The sequence below is a fragment of the Eriocheir sinensis genome, unplaced genomic scaffold (genome assembly GCF_024679095.1).
Source record: "Eriocheir sinensis breed Jianghai 21 unplaced genomic scaffold, ASM2467909v1 Scaffold179, whole genome shotgun sequence".
NCBI classification, from domain to species: domain Eukaryota; kingdom Metazoa; phylum Arthropoda; class Malacostraca; order Decapoda; family Varunidae; genus Eriocheir; species Eriocheir sinensis.
In genome coordinates, this window is record NW_026111172.1 from 319,613 (window position 1) to 339,319 (window position 19,707).

Below are 19,707 nucleotides of genomic sequence, written 5' to 3' on the forward strand. Positions count from 1 at the left end.
GTGAGGGTTAGAGGTGGAGGAGGTTAGTGGTTAGTGCTGGGGTTAGTGGTAGTGGCAGGGTGTTGGATATAGGGAGCGTGGGGTGTCCAATAGTAGGTTAACGCTGGCTCCTGCCACCTACTTAAAAACTTCCAAATGATCGTAGAAAATGAGAGCATACGCTCCAGACACTGAGCAGCTCTCCAATGAAGCTCAGGAACAGGTCACATTGAAGTTTAAACCCAGCATGGTGACCAGATATATTAAGTACAGTTGGCATGTTGTTTAAAAGCATGTAGTACTTGTGCAGTCGTGGTAACACACTATAAACGATTGACAATATGTTGGTGACATCATATGAAATTAATGGAGGGGCATCATATATATAATAATTTATTTGATGACAGCTGCTTTTATAATTATTATTATTATTATTATTATTATTATTATTATTATTATTATTATTATTATTATTATTATTATTATTATTATTATTTTAGTTTAATTTACTGTCTTGTCTTGTCTGTGGGTAGGCTATATTATCTAACTCCTAAATGGAGGAGGGAAACTTTAATGTTTCGTAATTTCCATTTATAATTTACACTGCAGCTCCAGCAGCACTGCTTTACTGCCAAGTTAGAAGAAACTGGCTCTTCTCGAATTATGGATTGCCGACCTTTGCATTAGGGGAAGGGATAGAATTGACCTTTTTTTTTTTTTTTTTTCTCTCCCTCAGCTGCCCTGTTCTAAATCGTCCTGTACACTCTTAACCCGGTAGCAGCGACAGGCAAAATTTGTGCCATGATTTAAACCCCCCAAAATAGATGATACATAATCTGATCACAAATGCCTTGATATATATTAAGAAATGGTTTGTGTAAGGGGTGATTTTTTCTCATTTTTCTCGCTTGGGGGAACCATTAAGAAACGTAATCCTCGCTGCTACCGGGTTAAAAGCCGCCTCTTTCATTTTTTTTCAAGTAACAAAATAATCTTTATGTTCTTGGATTTGAAATCCTTTTGGGAAATAACTGTGTAAACAGTTTTTTTTCTGATTTCTATCACCATTATTCTGTAATTTCAATTTTGCTTTCCTATAATATATACATCATAGGAAACAAACTATGAAACTTGCTGTCTTAAATATTTATCAACTTAATAAATACTGTTTTGTTTTCTTCATGAGGCGTTGCTGGATTTTACGACTAAACACTTATGCTCTCTATTTCCTTTTAATGGCTTTTTAAATATCGTACAGTATTTATCAAAAATAAGTAATGTCAGGGAATACGTTATGGCTGCGCGTGACCACGGTGCTCATCTCCGACGCATTGACCCTTAAGCCTGTGCGGGGTAAGAACCTATAACCCCTGGACAGTGTGGCATCCGGATTACCATAGTGTACCCTCCTCAGGTTACCCCAGGGTAACCGACCAACTGACCAACCCGAAAGGAAAGATGAACAGATTGGTCGGCTGAACGCCGACTGCCTTCGGATTCGTAGCTGTGCACGCTAACCACTGCATCACGGAGGCATATGTTTATACACCACTTGCTATTATTAGATTTATTTCAATAATCACTTGACCTTTCCAAATCTCAAAAGTATTTTAGATGACTTCTTTCATATGGCAGATTTTTAATATTTTGGGGTATAAGTCCGTTCCATTCCGTCTGTCCATTCGCGAACGTAATAATAATAATAATAATAATAATAATAATAATAATAATAATAATAATAATAATAATAATAATAGCTTTAATTCGCCCAGCGGCATACGAAATAGCCTAGCATTGCATTTAACAGTTATTATTTACTATTTCATGTTGTTTCGATTATTAATCGTTATTTACATGCAGTAAATTATTAAGATACCCTTTATTCAAACTTGCAGAGCCAGATGTCTTTTAATATACCTGAAATGAGCTATCAATCAATGAATTTGAAAAACAAAAGATCGTTCTAGCATGATGTGACCAAGTTATTTGATACAAGCTTGTATTTTCGTCTGCTTGTAAGTTAGATTATCGATGCAAACGACTGAGTTGTTTTTTGTATACAAAAACATGCAAATATATTATTGAAAAATAAGCTTGAATGTCTATTACAACAGTTGATTGTCACGTAGCTATTCACGAACTAGAAATGCGCAGGTGCCACATCTATCAAAATTCCCGCTTTGTTGGTGGACAGATGAAATGAAACTTACCTATGTGTTTGTCTGTATAATAGATAGGCTACTATTTACTTTTGGACAGAGTCTATTTTTTTGTATATTTTGTTAATCTTTTTTTTACTCATTTCTCTTACTTTTTTTCCTCTTCTTGATTTCGATCTCACTTTCTCTTTCTCTCCCCCGCCTCTCTCTCTCTCTCTCTCTCTCTCTCTCTCTCTCTCTCTCTCTCTCTCTCTCTCTCTCTCCTGACCTCTTCATTCACTCCTGACCTCTCATTCACTCCTGACCTCTCCTGAGAGATGGACGTGACCTCCCCGCTGCGGCCACCACAGCCTAGTTTACCCGCGCTACACGCCTTGTTGACCCTGTGTTTTCGTTGTGTTCTTTGGGTTTGCGTTTGCTTTCACGTGTGTTTGTGTGTTCTTACTTGTGAACTTTGTGTGTTGCATGTGATTTCCCGACGCGTGTTTCGTGTGTGTTCGTTTGTGGTTTCTGTGAGTGTGTCTGCCTGTGGTTGCCTCTGTGATTTGTGTTTCCGGTGTTTTTGCGTGTGATTTGGCTGTTTCCGAGTGTTCTATGTGTATTTCAGAGTGTTTCGAGTGTGTTGTTGTGTTTCCGGTGTTTTTGCGTGTGATTTGGCTGTTTCCGAGTGTTCTACGTGGGTTTCAGAGTGTTTCGAGTGTGTTGTGTTTCCGGTGTTTTTGCGTGTGATTTGGCTGTTTCCGAGTGTTCTACGTGGGTATCAGAGTGTTTCGAGTGTGTTGTTGTGTTTCCGGTGTTTTTGCGAGTGACTTGGGGGTGTTGAATCGTGCTTATGCTTGAGTTTCTGACTGTTTCACGTGTGATATAGGTGTGTCGGGTGTTCTTGCGTGAGTTTCTCGTGTGTTTCTCGAGTGTTTTTTGCGTTGTGCTTGCTGACACCTCTCCCTTTGAATTCCCCTGAGGATTCAATCTGCTCCTCCTCACTACACCCTCTTTAAATCCCCTAGAGGATTAACCCTTCCTACCCCCCTTTCCCTCACCTCACCTAAGCCCCCCCACCCTCGCTCACCTCACCTCCTTTCTGCTCCTCCTCACTACAAATCCCCTAGAGGATTAGCCCTTCCTACCCCTCCCTCACCTCCACATATTTCTAAGCCCCCCTCCCTCGCTCACCTCACCTCACATCATATTTACCCACCCCTTCACCCACCTCACCTCACCTCTTTCCTAACCCTCCTTGATCTCACACACCTCACTCACCTCCTCTCTTTCCCCCTCTTCACTCACCTCACATCCCTTCCTACTCCTCCTCTCTCTCACTTTACCTCCTTTCCTAAGCCCCCTCTTACTCACCTCACCTCCTTTCCTAATCCCCTTCACTCTATGTTTTTATCTCTTTCATTTCAGGCAATCATTAATCACTTTCAGCTAAGATGGCGCCTAAGAAGTGCAGTACTTGTAACGGTAGCTTCTCAGCTCACTTTTTTACAGGGCGTTCTGTTGTCTGTCGACTGTGTCTCTCCAGGCTGCATCTCGAGACAAGACTGCAGGACCAAGAAGAGAAGATGGAAGCAGGTCAGAATAAAATAATAGAGCTTTCTCTTACTGTTGCCTCCTTGCAGGAATTCATCCAAGCTAACGTTGCCATGCTGCCAAACCCTTCTCCCACCGCCCCCTTGCCCTCTGCGGTACCGTCGACACCAGCGGACAACACCACGCAGCTGGAGGGTGGTAGTGGCACCGCCCATGATGGCTTCACCGTCGTGAATGGAGGAGCCAAACCAGCCAGACAAGCAATTTATCCTGTTCATTGCTTCAACAGGTTTCCCATTCTGGAGGAGGAGGACGAGCAGGAGAGCACCTTCCTGGTGGGTGACTCCATGATTCGCCAGCAGGTCGTTGAGTTCTGCGGCAGAGCTCCTCGTCGAAGACGGAACTGTTGCTATCCTGGTGCTGGGATCGACGATATATCTGCTGCTCTTGAGGAGATCTTCCCCCAGGCTACTAATGATTCACTGTTTGTTATTCACACAACGACGTCACCACGACCCGGTCTGAGGAACTGCTGGACAAGTACCGTAGGCTCATCCAGCAGTATAAGTCTAAATCCCCTAACATTTTGATTTCAGGAGTTCTACCACGGACGTGGGCGGAGAGCGACTTCTTCAGTAAGGCCTTCAGCCTAAATAACCGCTTACAGACTCTTTGCAGAGAGCTTGACGTGGAGTTCTTCAACGCCTGGGACAATTTCTACGGACAAAGTTAGCTCTTCCACAGGGACAGAAAACACCTGTCTCCCATCGGGGCAGCTAGATTCGGAAGGCTCCTCAACGACGCAGTACGTGACACCCGAACAAAAAACAACCTCAGCCACGTCCCTCCACCCCGCCTGTGTAAATAGACGCCATGCATCGCAACAAACCCGTAACCGTGATCCCGCAAGTACCACCACCACTATTACCAAGCCTCTAGATAACTTAAAAATCCTTAGTTTCAATGCGCGTAGCCCAAGAAACAAATTTGATGAACTGAGATGTCTTGCTCTAACAGAAAATGTTGACGTAATTGCTATAACCGAAACATTTATCGACACCACAAATATTGATTTAAGTTCCGAATACAACATAGATGGCTACAGACTCTTCAACAAAGATCGTGTAAACCGTAGAGGCGGTGGCGTCGCCCTTTTTGTCTACATCTGTCACCTACAGGCCTCCCGGGCAATCACTCGATGACGACCTTGAAATGTACAGCGTTTTAAGGCAGTCACTTAATAACAACGACTCACTGATATTAGGAGACTTTAACCTCCCACAGATCGACTGGGCGACACTGTCAGGTACAGAAGGCGAGTCACATAGAATGATCGAATATCTAGAAGAAAATTATCTAAGCCAAATGGTTTCTGAACCAACTCGACAAAATAACATACTCGACCTTGTTATAACGACCCAAGATAACCTAGTCAGTAATGTCACGGTGGGAGAACACCTCGGTTCTTGCGATCATAAATTAGTGCGCGTCGACATTAGAGCTCAAACATCAGTGACTGAAAAAAAAAAGTAAAGGTGCCCAATTTCAAAAGAGCTAACTTCGTAGAAATCCGACAAAAACTAACAGAAATACAACTATCAGATGATGGCAATGTAGAGAAAGCCTGGCTAGGCTTTAAAAATCACTTACTCAGCAGAACACATTCGTCCCCTTGTGCGAGAAGCGAATTAACACTAATAAAAGCCCACCGTGGTTTAATAGCGAAATTAAACACTCAGTCAAGGAGAGAAAATTGTTTTACAGGTTAAAGAAAGAACAAAGCACGCCCGAAAACATTAGACTTTATAATGATGCCAGGCGACGAGTAAAAAGATTAGTATGTCAGGCAAAGCGTAGATATGAAGAAAATATTGCAGCCAACTGTAAAAATAATCCGAAATCTTTCTTCAGTTACAGAAACAACAGAGAGGCGATCAGAAGTGGAATTGGACCTTTAACAAACAGCGACGGTGCACTAGTGACTGACAGCCAACACATTGCAAACCTCTTAAACAATTACTTTTCCTCGGTGTTTAATACTAACAGTCTTCCTCCCGCTACCACCAACACCAGTACTAATGTAAATCTCGAGCATGCATTGCCTAATTTTGAAATAACAACCGATGAAGTCCTTAAAGCTCTCCATTCACTTAAAACAAATAAAAGTCCCGGACCCGATAAAGTATATCCTATACTGTTTAAAGAAACAAAGAGCGAAATACTATCCTTCCTCACAACCGTATTCAATATGTCCTTGAAACAAGGCATCGTCCCTTCGGATTGGAAAAAGGCTAACGTGACACCGATTTTTAAGAGAGGAGACAAAAAAATACGAAGGTAACTACCGACCCATTAGTCTAACTTCAATTGTAGGTAAGCTACTTGAGAGCATAATTAGAGACAAAATTGTGAGTTGCCTCGAAAGCCACTCATTAATTGGGGATTCACAACATGGCTTCGTAACAAAAGATCCTGCTTATCAAACCTTTTGACCTTTTATAACGACATCTTCTCAGTTTATGACGTAACCAAATCATCGGACGTAGTCTATCTTGATTTCCAGAAATCGTTTGATAAAGTCCCACGTCATAAACTACTTTATAAATTAAAGCAAATAGGTATTGACGGTCAAGTAAACCAATGGATCACGAATTGGTTAAGCAACAGACAACAAAGTGTGGTGATTGACGGATTTAACTCAGAGTGGGCGCCGGTCACTAGTGGCGTCCCTCAGGGCTCGGTTCTTGGCCCAGTGCTCTTCATTATTTACATCAATGACGTGGATGTTGGACTCAATAATCGCATTAGTAAATTTGCAGACGACACAAAGATTGGTAACTCGGTTCTCACTGACGAAGACAGGCAAAGCCTCCAAGAGGATTTGCACAAAATTTCAGCTTGGTCGGATAGATGGGAGATGCCCTTTAACGTAGACAAGTGCCAGGTCCTTCAAGTTGGAACAAGAAATAAGAAGTTCGAATACGAAATGCGTGGCGTTAAACTCACAAGCGTTCAATGCGTTAAGGACCTGGGGGTCAAAATCGCGTCAGACCTCAAATTCTCACATCAATGCATCGATGCAGCAAATAAAGCGAACAGAATGTTGGGCTTCATTAAAAGAAACTTTTTATTTAAGAATAAAGATGTAATACTCCCGCTCTACAATAGTTTAGTCAGACCCCACTTGGAATATGCGGTATAGTTTTGGTCTCCTCACCATGCAAAGGACATTGCTAAATTAGGTGTTCAGCGTCGGGCAACAAAAATGATCCCTTCCTTGCGCAACAAATCCTACGAAGAAAGTCTTTCCACCCTTAACATGTTCTCTCTTGAGAAACGTCGCCTCCGAGGAAAACTGATCGAATGTTTTAAAATTCTTAATGGTTTCACGAATGTAGACAGAACAAAATTGTTTATGATCGATGACACTTTGCGAACGAGGAACAATGGCATAAAACTCAAATGTAGACAAGTACATTCAGACTGCACCAAATTTTTCTTCACCAACGTTGTAGTGCGAGAATGGAATAAGCTCCCACCGTCAGTGGTCCAGTGTAACACGATTGACTCCTTTAAAAACAAGCTCGACCGTCACTTCCTTGAACTTAATATTAACTAGAGTAGAAAAGCAACGTTTTGGAGCCATCTGTTTAGTGTAGATTCACTTAGGTTTAAGGACAGACCACCTAGTCTGGACCATGGGGTCTGTGTGGTCTGATTTTCTATGTAAATCTCTCTCTCTCTCTCTCTCTCTCTCTCTCTCTCTCTCTCTCTCTCTCTCTCTCTCTCTCTCTCTCTCTCTCTCTCTCTCTCTCTCTCTCTCTCTCTCTCTCTCTCTCTCTCTCTCTCGACCACAGATAAACTCACGCTGGTTTGGGAGAAGCTGTTGACTGCTGTTCCTCTGTGCCTCTGGGCTGAAGAGAAGGAGGAGGAGAAGTAACCAAAGAGTCGGTGGTGATGAGAGGAATACCTAACAAGACAATGAGTCCTGAGTGCTGTCCCATCATACAGGTATTGAGAGGACAGTGGGTTTGTATGATGGAGAAGGGCGTAGAATGAGGTTATAAATCGACATTGTTGAAATATTCTTGAGCGTTATGATAATAATTCTCTTGTATGCCTCTTGTTAACTTTCTTACTCCTTTCCTTTTCTTCCTCTTCTCTCTACGACTGTATCATATTTTCAGTTCCTCCTGTTACCTCAGTATCTTTTTTTTCTGCTACGCTTTCCTCTTATCAATTCTTCCCCTTCTCCATCATCCTCCACCTCTTCCTCATTTACCTTCTCCTGCCTCGGTCCTGATGGAGTCCTGGATGGCGGGGTGGGCAACAACGCCAATACATTGCCTTGATTCTTGTTCTGGGTAGAAAGCAATCTGCCTTAATATAAGTAACGCACTCTGGTCTGATAAAGTCACAACTACCGCCATACAGAGCCAGATTGGGGGAGGAAGGCATATGGGTGACTTGTCTCATTTCTTATAGACCTTAGGGTGGCGAGGATCGAAGGCAATGACGCCAGCGCATTGGTTCGATTCCAGTGATGGGTAGTAAGAAATAATAAATGTTCGTAGCATTATAATAAGCATTATAAAAGAAGTGATAATAAACCTCTCAGATACTATAAGTATGGGTCAACACAATGGATGCATTGTATATCCATAATTTTGTTATTACTTATATACATTCTGTCTATCTATCTATATATCTATCCTTCACACCTCAGTCAGCTCCTCTCTCTCCTCTTCTCTCCTTTGCTCAGCCTCTTTCCTCTCGTCGTAGGCCATCGCGGCGGGCATGAAGCACCAAAGCAGGACGCTCAGACCCCCACAGCAGCCCATCGCCAGCATATTTGCGACGTAACTCCTACTGGCGTCCCTGATAAAGCCTGCAATGGAACACATGACTAGATAGCAAGTTTCAGAATGATCTCAATTATTTAAAAAAATATCGCCTAAGAAAAACTGTGGTTATTTATAAAAAAATAACCTTCCATTATATTTTTACAGTAAAGGAAACAGCTCAAAGGAAAAAAAAACTCTTAGGTGTTACGTAGGCCAACTATTGTCCTTAAAACTGTGCTTCCGTGCTGACACCCTGCCTGGTCAAACTCTTTCGTCTCTGCCTCTCAACATCTACCTTTCCTTCCTGCTGGAAGTATGCCTACATACAGCCTGTGCCTAACAAGGGTGACTGCTCCAATCCCTCAAACTACCGTCCTATAGCTTTACTTTCCTGTCTTTCTAAAGCTTTTGAATCAATCATTAACCAGAAGATTCATAAGCATCTATCAACCTCTGACCTTCTCTCTGATCGCCAGTCTGAGTTCCACAAGGGGCGTTCTACCGGTGATCTTCTTGCCATCCTAGCTGACTACTGGTCATCCTCTCTTAGCCGTTTCGGTGAAACTTTCACTGTTGCCCTAGACATTTCGAGAGCATTCGACAAGGTCTGGCACAGCTCTTTGCTTTCTAAACTACCCTCCTAAACTGTCCCTCTCTCTGTACCTTTATCTCCAGTTTCCTTTCTGGCCGTTCTATCTCTGCTGTGGTAATGTCACTGTTCTTCCCTTAAGCCTATCAACAGAGGTGTTCCGCAGGGCTCCCATCTCCCACTCTCTTTTTTTTTTTTTTTTTTTTTTACAGAAAAGGAGACAGTTCAAGAGCGTGAAAAAAAAGGAAAACAATAATGAAAAAAAAAGCCCGCTACTTACTGCTCCTGAATAGAGTACAGAGGAGTGGCCAAAAAGAGAGGTCGGTTTCGGGAGGAGAGGTGTCCTGATACCCTCCTCTTGAAAGAGTTCAAGTCGTAGGCAGGAGGAACTACAGATGAAGGAAGATTGTTCCAGAGTTTACCAGCGTGAGGGATGAAAGAGTTAAGATGCTGGTTAACTCTTGCATAAGGGGTTTGGACAGTATAGGGATGAGCTTGATTAGAAAGTCGTGTGAGGCGAGGCCGCGGGAGGGGGGGAAGCATGCAGTTAGCAAGTTCAGAAGAGCAGTCAGCGTGAAAATATCGATAGAAGATAGAAAGAGTCGCAACATGGCGGCGGAATTTAAGAGGTAGAAGACTATCAGTATGAGGAGGAGAGCTGATGAGACGAAGAGCGTTAGACTCCACTCTGTCCAAGAGAGCTGTGTGAGTGGAGCACCCCCACACGTGAGATGCATACTCCATACGAGGGCGGACAGGGCCCCTGTATATGGATAGCAACTGTGCGGGGGAGAAGAACTGGTGGAGACGATACAGAACGCCCAACCTTGAGGAAGCTGATTTAGTGGGAGAGGAGATGTGAAGTTTACAGTTAAGATTTTGAGTTAAGGGTAGATCGAGGATATTTAATGTTGAAGAAGGTGACTGCTGAGTGTTGTCGAAGAATAGGGGATGGGTGTTTGGAAGATTATGTCGAGTTGATAGGTGGAGAAATTGAGTTTTTAAGGCATTGAATGACACAAGGTTCCTTCTACCCCAATCGGAAATGATAGCAAGGTCTGAGGTTAAGCGTTCTGCAGCCCCCAGTCTGTAGTCATGTACTTCCTGTTGGGATGGTCTTCTATTGAAAGAAGTTGAATAATGCAGAGTGGAATCGTCGGCGTATGAGTGGACAGGACAGTTTGTTATGGAAAGAAGATCATTGATGAATAACAGGAAGAGAGTGGGTGATAGGACAGAGCTCTGTGGAACACCACAGTTAATAGGTTTAGGAGAAGAACAGTGACCGTCTACCACCGCAGAGATAGAACGGCCGGAAGGAAACTGGAGATAAAGGAACAGAGAGAGTGATAGAGTCAGAAAGAGGGTAGTTTAGAAAGAAAAGACTTGTGCGAAACTTTATCAAAGGCTTTCGATATGTCTAGCGCAACAGAGAAAGTTTCACCGAAACGGCTAAGAGAGGATGACCAAGAGTCAGTTAAGAGAGCAAGAAGATCGCCGGTAGAACGCCCCTTGCGGAACCCATACTGGCGATCAGATAGAAGGTTAGAAGTGGAAAGGTGCTCTTGAATCTTCCGGTTAAGGATTCAAAAGCTTTAGATAGACAGGAAAGTAAAGCTATAGGGCGGTAGTTTGAGGGATTGGAACGGTCACCCTTCTTAGGCACAGGCTGTACGAAGGCGTACTTCCAGCAGGAAGGAAAGGTAGATGTTGATAGGCAGAGACGAAAGAGTTTGACCAGGCAGGGTGTCAGCACGGAAGCACAGTTTTTAAGGACAATAGGAGGCACTCCATCAGGTCCATAAGCCTTCTGAGAGTTGAGGCCAGAGAGGGCATAGAAAACATCATTATGAAGAATCTTAATAACAGGCATAAAGGAGTCAGAGGGGGGATGAGTAGGAGGAATATGCCCAGAATCGTCCAGGGTGGAGTTCTTACAGAAAGTTTGAGCGAAGAGTTCAGCCTTAGAGATAGATGAGACGGCGGTGCTGCCGTCAGGGTTAAGGAGAGGAGGGAAAGAGGAAGAAGTGAAATTGGAGGAGATATTTTTGGCTAGGTGCCAGAAGTCACGGGAAGAATTAGAAAAAGCAAGGTTTTGACATTTTCTATTTATGAAAGAGCTTTTAGTAAGTTGAAGAATAGATTTGGCACGGTTCCGGGCAGAAATATAAAGATCATGGTTAGCAGGAGTGCGAAGGCTCTGGTACCTTTTGTGAGCTGCCTCTCTATCTTTAATAGCACGAGAACAAGCATGATTAAACCAAGGCTTTTTAGCATGAGGAGTAGAGAAAGAACGTGGAATGTATGCCTCCATTCCAGAGACAATCACCTCTGTGATGCGCTGGGCACACACAGAGGGGTCTCTCTCCTGGAAGCAGTAATCATTCCACGGGAAATCGGAAAAGTACATCCTCAATTCGTCCCACCGAGCTGAAGCAAAACGCCAGAAACATCGCCTCTTCGGTGGGTCCAGAGGATGTACAGGAGCGATAGGACAGGATACAGAAATAAGGTTGTGATCGGAGGAGCCCAACGGAGATAACAGTTTGGCATAGTAAGCAGATGGGTCAGAGGTAAGGAAGAGGTCTAGTATGTTGGGGCTGTCTTCAAGACGGTCGGGAATATGTGTAGGATGCTTAACCATCTTGAGGAGAGAAAAGTTGTAGACTTGTTCACTAGACTGGTCTGTGAAAGAGGATGAAAGCCAAAGCTGTTGGTGAACATCGAAATCTCCTAGGATGGAGATTTCAGCGAAGGAGAGTGAGTCAAGATGTGCTCCACTTTAGAGTTCAAGTAGTCAAAGAATTTCACAAAGTTAGTAGAGTTAGGTGAGAGATAAGCAGCACAGATGTATTTAGTAATAGAATGACAATGAAGTCTTAGCCAGATGGTGGAAAATTCAGAAGAGTCAAGGTCGTGGGCACGAGAGCAAGTGATGTCGTTGCGCACGTAGGCGCAACATCCACCTTTGAATTGAAATTTAGGATAGATATAGTAGGAGGGAACAGAGTAGAGATTGCGTTCAGTAGCCTCAAAAACCTGTTTTTCGGTGAGGAAGAGAAGGTGAGGTTTAGAGGAGGAGAGATGGTGTTCCACAGAGTGGAAATCAGAACTATGCCCGCGAATGTTGCAGAAACTGATAAGAAGGAGGTTTCATGAGTTATCAGGACACCTCTCAAGTCGGTAGCCTGAAGGGGAGTCCTCCCTGGGTGAATTTCTGGTCCCCCCCCTCCGCAGGCGGAGACTCCGAGTCAGTTCGTTTACGTGCCATTTTGAATTTTTATTTTTGGGAAAAGGTGTGTATGTTGTGTGAATGTAGTGTGGTGTAGAAAGAGAGAGGATCTGTCTTTAGAGAGCATGCTGAACTACTGGTGTTGATGAGACAAAAGGGAAACGGTTAGTGAGGATATGGAAAGGGTCTTTGAAGGGCTTCAGCATCCTCCTCGCTTCCCATATACGTATCCTCACCGGGAGAAACTTACGCCCATTCGGTAGGTGTCTTCTTACCTACTCCTACTAAATTTCTCTATTACTCGTCAATGATCTTTCCAAAAGAAACTGTCCACTCCTACACTAATGACTCTACTCTGTATTATTCAACTTCTTTCAACAGAAGACCCTCCCAGGAATTATAAGACTCAAGACTGGAGGCTGCAGAACGCTTAACCTCGGACCTTGCTCTCATTTCTTGCTGGGGTAGGAGGAACCTGGGTCCTTCAACGCTTCAAAACTGAATTTTTTCACCTATCACCTCGACACAATCTTCCAAACACCTATCCCCTATTCTTCGAAAACACTGAGCTGTCACCTTCTACACTAAACATCCTCAGTCTATCCTTAACTCAAAATTTTAACTGGAGACTGCATAGCTGCTCTCTTACTAAATCAGTTTCGAGGTTAGGCATTCTGTATCGTCTCCGTCAGTTCTTCTCCTCCACACAGATGCTGTCCATATACAACGGCTTTGTCCGCCCTCGTATGGAGTATGCATCTCACGTGTGGGGGGGCTCCACGCACACAGCTCTCTTGGATAGAGTAGACTCTAATATGTCTCTTCGTATCATCAACTCCTCTGCTCTTACTGATAGTCTTCCACCTTTTAAATTCCGCCGCCATGTTGCATCTCTTTCTTTCTTCTATCGATATTTTCATGCTGATTGCCCTTCTGAATTTGCTAACTGCATGGTCCCCCCCCCCTCCTCCCTCAGCCCCACTGCACTTAACCTACTCTAGCTCATCCCTATACTATCCAAATCCCTTATGCAAGAGTAAACCAGCATCTTCATTCTTTTATCCCTTCTGCTGGTGAACTCTGGAGCAACCTTTCTTTGTCTGTATTTCCTCCTGCCTATCACGACCTCTTGCAAGAGAGGAATGTCAAGACACCTCTTCTCCTAAAATTGACCTTTCTTTTGGCATCTTATTCTATTTGCGTTTATTTAAGCAGCGCCTAGCGTTTTATTTTATTTTTTATTTTTACTTTTTGTTTTGTGCCCTTGCTGTAAAAAAAAAGGTGCACAAAAATATAAATAAGTGACAAGTAGAGAGGGTGAATTTAGGATGGAGATGTGTCTTTAAAAAGTTCGAGTCGTGGGCATGAGGAAATACTAGTGACGAAAGAAATCTGTACCAGAGTTAGCCAACGAAAGGGATGAAAAATTGAAGATGCCAGTTTACTTTTGCACAAGGGATTTGTATAGCATAGGGATGGTCTAGAGTAGAAATTCCTATGCAGCGGGGTCGCGGGAGGGGTGGAGGCATGCAATTAAACAAGTTCAGAAGAGCAGTCAGCATGAAGTTAGTTATCGACAGAAGATAGAAAGTGAGGCAACATTGCTGCGGAATTTAAGAGGCAGAAAAAGCTAAAAAAGACGAGGGAAGTTGATGAGACGAAGAGCCTTGAGCCCGCCCCGTCACATTAGATGCATACCGCATAGATTCATTGGCACTGCCATGCTATATCAACTTAAAGATTTTAATGCCAACCGAAATTTTAAAGTTATGTACTATGCCCACATCTATCCCTATCTCTTGTATTGTAACCCCATTTGGAGCACTACTTATGCTACTCATTTAAATCGTTTAAATTTACAACTAAAAAGACGATTAGAATTATTACAAAGAGCGCTTATATGGAATATACTGGTCCTCTTTTTAAAAGTACAAAAATATTGAAGCAACAAGTTCCATCCAAATCCAAATTATTACTTCCCTTCGTTTCCATCAATATTCCACTCGACTGCGTGAAAACTTCCGGCTTTCACTTTTCCGCCATTCTACCACATACCTCAACCCCGCCATATGGAACTCACTCCCCTTTGTATGTAACTTCTCTCAATATTTTCAAAAGAAAACTATAAGAAAATATTTTGGATACATATTGAACATAGCCATAATTATGATTTGCAATTTTCACCCTTAAAGCACGTCAATGCAACTTAAACTTAACCCAGGATATGGATTTTGTCTATAATGTATATACTCATGTATCATCTGATTCAAGGAAAACATTGTAACATTGAAACTGATACTTCTATAAAGGTTCTACCTGTACCCCAAACGTTCACTTGAAAATCTACCCATATAATATATGGGTAGATTTTCAAGTGAACGTTTGGGGTACAGGTACATCACTTATGAGTTAGAAAATATTATTTTCTAACTCATAAGTGATGTACTGTTCTCTTCTACACATTGCTCACCTTATCTATTGTTTATCACCTGCTTACAACTTTTGTATTTGTGTATTTGTATTTTGCACTTTTTTGTATTTTGAATTATTTGTTTCTATCTATTATTATTTATTTTTCATATTCTATTATGTCTTCTTATGATTTGTTTATTATGCTATTTCATTTACACTTTGCCTGAAAAGCTATACTTATTATAAAGGTTGGCCTTCAAAGATGCAAACTAATGTAACTAAATTTTTTCGGCAATTATTAAATGTTTCAAATGTTTACGAGGACGTACAAGGGTCTTGCACAGTATATGGATAGAACGGAAAAACTGGTGAGTCGATACAGAACGCCTAACCTCGAGGAAGCTGATGTAGCATAGAGTGAGATAGGAAGTTTCCAGTTATTTTGAGTTTAGGATAGACCGATAATGCCTATTGTGGAAGGAGATAGGAAGGAGAGAGCTGAGTGTTATCGAAGAATAAGGAATAGATATTGAGATATAATGTCGAGGTGACAGGTGGATAAATTGATTTTTTGAAGCATTGAAGGATACTAAGTTGATTCTGCTCCATTCAGAAAATATAACGTGGCCAGTGTTTAAGCATTTTGCAGCGTCCAGCCTTGAGTCCTGTAATTCCTCTTTGGAGGGTCTTCTGCATGTTCAACGGTGTTGCGTAATGCAGAGTAGAGTCATCGGCATAGATGTAAAAACAACAGTTTGTTTTGGAAAGACCAATAATAGATAAGAGAAAGAGAGTGGAAGATGGAACATAACCTTGCAGAATACCACTCTTGATAGATTAAGGGGTAGCACAGTAACCGTCTGCCACAGCAGAGAAAGATCGACCTGAGAGGAAACTGAAGATAAAGGAGAGAGAGAGAGAGAGAGAGAGTTATTTACATAGAAGATCAGACCACACAGAGCCCATGGTCCAGACTAGGTGGTCTGTCCTTAAACCTAAGTGATTCTATATACACTAATCAGATGGCTCCAAAACGTTGCATTTCAACTCTAGTTAATATTAAATTGAAGGAAGTGACGGTCGAGCTTGTTTTTAAAGGAGTCAATCGTGTTACACTGGACCACTGAAGGCGGGAGCTTATTCCATTCTCGCACTACAACGTTGGTGAAGAAAAATTTGGTGCAGTCTGAATTTACTTGTCTACATTTGAGTTTTATGCCATTGTTCCTCGTTCGCAAAGTGTCATCGATCATAAACAATTTTGATCTGTCTACATTCGTAAAACCATTAAGTATGTTATGGGTGGAAAGCCTTTCTTCGTAGGATTTGTTGCGCAAGGAAAGGATCATTTTTGTTGCCCGACTCTGAACGCCTAATTTAGCAATGTCCTTTGCATGGTGAGGAGACCAAAACTGTACCGCATATTCCAAGTGGGGTCTGACTAAACTACTGTAGAGCGGAAGTATTACATCTTTATTCTTGAATAAAAAGTTTCTATTAATGAAGCCCAACATTCAGTTCGCTTTATTTGCTGCATCGATGCATTGCTGTGAGAATTTGAGGTTTGACGCGATTTTGACCCCCAGGTCCTTAACGCATTGAGCGCTTTTGAGTTTAACGCCGCGCATTTCGTAATCGAACTTCTTATTTCTTGTTCCAACTTGAAGGACCTGGCACTTGTCTACGTTAAAGGGCATCTCCCATCTTTCCGACCAAGCTGAAGCTTTGTGCAAATCCTCTTGGAGGTTTTGCCTGTCTTCGTCAGTGAGAACCGAGTTACCAATCTTTGTGTCGTTTGCAAATTTACTAATGCGATTATTGAGTCCAACATCCACGTCATTAATGTAAATAATAAAGAGCACTGGGCCAAGAACAGAGGCCTGAGGGACGCCACTAGTGACTGGCGTCCACTCTGAGTTAAATCCATCAATCACCACTCTTTGTTGTCTGTTGCTCAACCAATTTGCGATTTATTGGTGTACTTGACCGTCAATACCTATTTGCTTTAATTTGTAATGTAATTTATGATGTGGGACTTTATCAAACGCTTTCTGGAAATCAAGATAGACTATGTCTAATGATTTGGTTACGTCGTAAACTGAGAAGAGATCGTTATAAAAGGTCAATAGGTTTGATAGGGAGGATCTTTTGTTACGGAAGCCATGTTGTGAATCCCCAATTAATGAGTGGCTTTCAAGGTAACTCCCAATTTTGTCTCTAATTATGCTCTCAAGTAGCTTACCTACAACTGAAGTTAGACTAATGGACCTGTAATTACCTGGTAATTTTTTGTCTCCTTTCTTAAAAATCGGTGTCACGTTAGCCTTTTTCCAATCCGAAGGGACGATTCCTTGTCACAAGGATATATTGAATACGTTTTTTTTTTTTTTTTGTGCGTGCGTGCGTGCGTGCGTGCGTACGTGTGTGTGTGTGTGTGTGTGTGTGTGTGTGTGTGTGTGAGAGAGAGACTCTGTGGGAGGTAGTTTAGAACGAAAAGATTTGTGCCAGACGGTAGTCTGAAGGATTAGAGCGATCACCCTTAGATGCATATTTTACGTAGGCGTACTTCCAGCAGAAGGGAAAGGTAAATGTTGCAAGGCAGAGACAAAAAGTTTGACCAAGCAGCCTGTCAGCACGGAAGCACAGTTTTTAAGGAAAATTGGAGGCACTTTATCGGATCCATAAGTCTTCTGAGGATTCAGACCAAAGAGGGAATAGAAAACTTCCTCCTTAAGAAATTTATAACAGGCATACTGGAGTTAGAAGCGGGGGTTGATTATGAGGAATGTACCCTGAATCATCTAGTGTAGAATTTTCAGAGAAAGTTTGAGGGAGGAGTTCAGCTTTAGAGACAGATGTGACACCTATGAGTTACCAGGACTAAAGAGAGGTAGGAAAGATGAAGAAGTAAAATTGTAGAGATGTTTATAATTATATGCTGGAAGTCTCTGAAAGAGTTAAGAGAAAATATGGTTAAGACATTTTTTATTGATGAAGGACTATTTTTTGATAGATCGAAGAATAGATTTGGCGAGATTCAAGGCAGAAATGTAGAGATGATGATTGGCAGGAGTTCGAAGGCTCAGGCACTTTTTGTGAGCTGCCTCTCTATCCTTGACAGCATAAGAACAAGTGTGCTTGAGGGGGTGTCGCACTGATATGTACGATAATTTCTGAGCTTTGACGAAAATTAGTTATATGTTTCTAAAATATGATTGTGATGATGGCAATAGTCTCTCAAAGTTTCGTGGTAAAACCTGTTTCTAAAGGGGTTTTTATTAGCAAAATAAATAAATATATTGCGACCGTAGGCAACCCTAATACATGACTTTAAATGGTGCACTCAGCTACGCCTAAAACTTTAAATGCCCTATATCTCAAAACTTTTTTTTTTTTTTTTTTTTTTTTGCCAATTTGAAGGACATAACTTTGGTATGCCTCAATAGATTTGAGTGATCTTTTTTTGGCACAAAGAGGAAACCTTTCTCTATTTTTTTTATGTGGAGCGAAATAAATATATTTAGTCTCACACATTTTTCATTATTCCTTTCCCCTCAAATTCACAGTTTTATAGAGTACTTGGAAGTAAAATATTATACGGAGAGATGCAGATTAGTGAAAAAGGAGTCCACAGTAAATGTTCTACAATAGTTACTCCTTCAAGAGACAACGAGCAAACCCTTCTCAAAGAACGGCTCAAGTAAAGTGATGGTTCAATTTTTACGTACTTTTGCGTTATTATTAACGGGATTTACGTGTTTTACTCAGCCAGCACAGGAATGATACTTCATTACAAAAGGATTGTTGCATAAATAAACCAAAGTATGGATTGAATTTTGATGTTCTCAAACAAGAGTAAAGTAGGCGACGTTCCCTTGAATCAAAGCTTTTTTTTTCGGCGGATTACTCACATGCTGTCCAATATTCAATCAACCCTAACTTTAGCGATTTCATTCAAAAGGAGCACTGGGAGGCAGCATGGGCCAAGCAAGTCATACGTCATGGCAGCTACTATAAATAAAATTCGTCTGTGTCACTAACGGGTTGGGGTCTTCCAAGACGCTTCTCAAAAAAGCCTGCCGGCACCAAAGACATCACCTAAAAAAAAAAATAAAAGAGTTGAGGTTATTGTCAGTAGTCTCCAAAACTTGTGGTTCAAATCGGTTAGGAAGAGATGAGGTATAGAGAAGAGATGGTGTTCCACAGAATGGAAAATAAAGCGAAAACCACGAATGTTGCAGAAGTTGATGAAGAAATGGTTAGAAGGCCTATTAAGACACCCCTTTAGGTCGTTTTCAGAAGTGGGGTCCGACTTGGGAACACTTACGGTCCCCTCCCCAGATTGGGACTCCGTGGCAGAATTTTTAAATGCCATAATGAGTGTAGATAAATTTTGAGGAAATGGTGTGTTTATTCCGTGTATGTAGTTAGGTGTAGAAAGTAAGAGAATTTTTCTTTAAAGGACATGCTGAAGTACTCTCTGGTGTTAATAGTTAATAAGAAAATAAGGAAACGGCAAGTGAGGACACAGGAGGGTCTTTGATAGGCTTGCAGCCTTATGCACGTTTAGGCAGATGTCTACCTGCCTACCCTTACAATCAAAAGATAATATAATAGTACACTTGTTCGAACAATTAATACCACTCAGCAAATCTTGGTTCTCAACTTTTTTTCTGAAGTTGCGGACACAAGAAAACCTGAAATTGTTTTGATCATAATGAACTTTTCATTGTTTTATCTCCTTTATGCTTACCGAACAAAGGACCGAATATGATCATGGAGATGGAAAGAATGAGTGAATTGGCTCCAAATATGGATGACATCTTCTCCATGCCCATGATGTGAGGCATGACCAGGATACAAAGGGACACGTTCATGCCTCCGCAGCCCCACCGCCATGGACACCTGCATGTGTATGAGGCTCTGCAGGAAGCCGAACACTTTAAAAAAAAGGAAGGA

The 19,707-nt window shown here is 41.9% G+C and overlaps 1 long non-coding RNA gene across 1 annotated transcript; it reads right to left on the reverse strand.

Annotated features, from left to right (window-relative positions):
* Positions 1-7,454: 7,454 nt before the first annotated feature.
* LOC126990587 (uncharacterized) lies at positions 7,455-19,609 on the reverse strand. Its single transcript, XR_007744570.1, has 2 exons — positions 19,502-19,609; positions 7,455-8,559 (listed from the first exon to the last, which is right to left on the reverse strand). It is a non-coding gene; the product is annotated as an uncharacterized LOC126990587 (long non-coding RNA).
* Positions 19,610-19,707: the final 98 nt, after the last annotated feature.